The sequence below is a fragment of the Triticum urartu genome, chromosome 2 (genome assembly GCF_003073215.2).
Source record: "Triticum urartu cultivar G1812 chromosome 2, Tu2.1, whole genome shotgun sequence".
NCBI lineage: Eukaryota > Viridiplantae > Streptophyta > Magnoliopsida > Poales > Poaceae > Triticum > Triticum urartu.
Window position 1 is genome coordinate 278,857,911 of NC_053023.1, and position 3,260 is coordinate 278,861,170.

At 40.9% G+C, this 3,260-nt stretch overlaps 1 long non-coding RNA gene across 1 annotated transcript; it reads left to right on the top strand.

Moving 5' to 3' along the window:
* Window positions 1-227: 227 nt before the first annotated feature.
* Window positions 228-1,931, top strand: LOC125541479. Its single transcript, XR_007297546.1, has 3 exons — window positions 228-636; window positions 726-1,066; window positions 1,309-1,931. It is a non-coding gene; the product is annotated as an uncharacterized LOC125541479 (long non-coding RNA).
* Window positions 1,932-3,260: the final 1,329 nt, after the last annotated feature.

A 3,260-nucleotide genomic window follows, 5' to 3' on the forward strand; every position in this document is an offset into this window, starting at 1 on the left:
CTTGGGGACAAGCCTCTACTCAAGAAGAGGGGGATGTCAATGCCCCTGACCAGCCAGGGCCACAAGCCAGCAACAACAACAACCACGTCGTCCACGCGCCACGGTCGTCAAGGCCCAAGAAGCCTAACCCACGCATCTTCGGGCCAACGTGGGCTAACTGAAACCCACTGGCGCAGCTACTTGAAGGGGAGAGCGAGAAGGCATCGACATCCAGAGGATCACGGCACGAATCGGCAGCGGCTACCTAATCCCTCGCAACCCTAGTTCTTCCTGTTTTCCCCCATTCGAGCGCCGCTCCATGTATCCGATCTGTAACAGCTACTACTTCAGAGAGCAATAGATCGATCCCATACTATTATCCTATCAACCAGTGCACTCCCACGGTGCTTCCCTGGTGCCTCGCCTCAGCTTTGCTTGGCTGGCAACGCCATGCCCAGACGACACCTCCGCACGCCTGCTGAGTATCACCGGCACCCGCGGCGCCTCCTCGGGCCTCTGGCATTGGCTTCGCTCGACATGGCAGTTCCGACCGCCCGCATCGGCTTCGGCCGGCCACAGCTATCCTCCACACTCGCCCACGTCATCGCAGTGCCACCAAGAAATTTGGCGATGCATGACAACAAAACAAGAATTCAGGTCTGTACAAGCTAAATGTTCTTTGTGTTGTTTAATGTTCTCGATCTGTACAAACTGAATTTCATATCTCCTTGTGTGTTGTACTACAGAAGCGATCACGTCTCTTGGTTCGACAAGATCTTAGGCGACCCTCCCTGACTGACCACATGGCCCAAGAGATGAACGATCTGAATCTTATAAGATGCGCAAAGCACCCAGGCTTTGACTAGCATGACTTCCGGCTGAGATCGATCATAGCTTTGTGTTTTTTTCACTTTGTGTCAATCATTTTCTGTTTCTTTCTACCTTCAGTAAATAACCATGTGTTGTACTGGCAACTAATTTTTATCATGGAGAGTGTCGCAGGTGTCAAGCTACACACGGGGCAAACGGTGGAGTTGATTCCTTGGTGATGAACTCCTATGTTTGCGGCAATGTTCCTGTCAACAAGGTAAATGGGATTCAGTGATGCATGATTATTTTCCTGATTCCTTTTACATTATCGAATCTGATGGTCGCTTGACCTAGAATCGGTTCACATATTCGGATTGAGGTATATGTTCTGCTACAGTTCATTCAGATATGTACATTGGTTTTTTTCAAAGAATTTTTGCTCTTCACCTCCAGGAGCAGTCCATTGACTGATCTCTTCATTTGTATTATCTAACCGCCTACTACTTTTGTATCGTTTAGCAATTGGAGAGTGCAGAATGGGTGAAGCAGAAGCTTAATTAAGTTCATGAATGGTATCCCAGATTACCCCCTTCGCAGTTAGAGACCTTGCAACATAAACTATGATTTCACATAGTTGGAGAGCAAGAATGCATAAGCGAAGCAGTACCCATGGTAACATGGCAAAGTTCAAGCTAAGACTGGAATTCTCAAAAAAGAGATTCAAGATATAACTGCTGTGATTTTGATTATAATTCTAGCAGATGCACCCTGTTGCATATTTGTTTCGATCAAACATAGCTGGCATGGACACACCTAAACTGAAATTTACCTTTAGGCCATTCATGCCAAATGAAACATATCACCTTAGGTTTGAAAGATAACTTTATTGGATGTTCAGGTGACATTTTTTATCTCATGACTCATGAGATACTTAGTTATTTGTAACTACCTTATATCCTTCATGATTATGGGTTTTGCAGTCTAGGCACCAACAGAAAAAGTTTAGCAACAGACTGGATGCTCAGGCCCGGAAGCATGCATAGAGTTTGCTTACATGTGATCACTTATCAAATTTATGGTATTGACAAACAGAACTCCAAAATTACACCATATTTTTATCGGTTTTCCCAAATTAATGTGTTTGCTCTATTCCACAATGCTCTTCGCCGCTGGTGGCTTCCCATGAAAAATTCAGCACGTAACTGAAAGTATGTCAAGAGAGTACCTTATATGTGATTATTGATTAGTTGCTTGGATGTGATTATCATTTTAACTACATCAATAGTTTGGATATCGGTGCTTATCTATGTGCGAGTTCTCATGCACATAAGGACTTGGTATTTGCGTTGATAGAAAAAAGGGAAAATAAATTGGTACTCTTTTTTCCAGATCACCTTTATTAATTTTCTTCCTATTGGAGCTCCATGACTCTCCATCAAGTATAGTAAGCGACTAGAGTGACCAGATTCATTTTTGTTGTTGTTGAGGTCACTATGTAGATGTGAAGAATGATTTACCCATAAGATTAGTTATATCAAATAACTACATTTAATAGAAAACATGATCACATTTATAATTCATATTCTATTATATTCATAATTATACTCCAAGTACTATGTTCATTAAATTTTTCTTAATTTTAGATAATTTTTCTACTATGCAAACAAACTTATTTATCATTTGTGTAGGACTAAAAGTTCCAGCAGCAACGTGCGGCGTATCATCTAGTTACCTTAACAACACACCACATCATTACTATAGAGATATATATGAACTATGTGTACTATATGAACTCGAATTCAATTTTTTGAATACACTTGATGTTGATTCCAAATAATAGTACATTTGATGTACTAACTACATATTCATAATCTAAACCATGTTCCATACTTACACCGTGTTTATCACACAAAGTATAGTGCCCCGCCCCCTACATTATGACAAGTATTTAGCCCTAAGCTGCAAAAGCCACACATTATCCCGAATTATAATCAATGTTCTATATATTATATGTAGTACTAGCAAGATGCCCATGCATTGCACGGAACATGAAGATGCATTTGTATGAGTAGTTTATCTTGTGGGAGAAAAGGATGAACGAGGGAAGACCTTATGTGCAAATGTGGAGAGGGGTGTGGGTATCTTTTTTCAACATCGCCATAGTTTCCTTCCTATCCGTCAGATATAAATCAGACGGCCTATATTGCAGGATGGCACGCACACCATCATCACCAACTATATTTTTTTATATAAAATATATTATATGTAGTATAACATGTTCATAACCACACCATGCGTATCACTGTTATATATATTCACGCATGCGTCAGTTTAAAACACTCTGATAAATTCTTCAAATATCCGAATTCACTTTTTATAATGAATTATGATCTCTATTCCTCTTTTACACCCACACAATCCTCTTATCTTTGTAGATAGCGCTAACTTTCTCCCATGCATGCACACGCCTG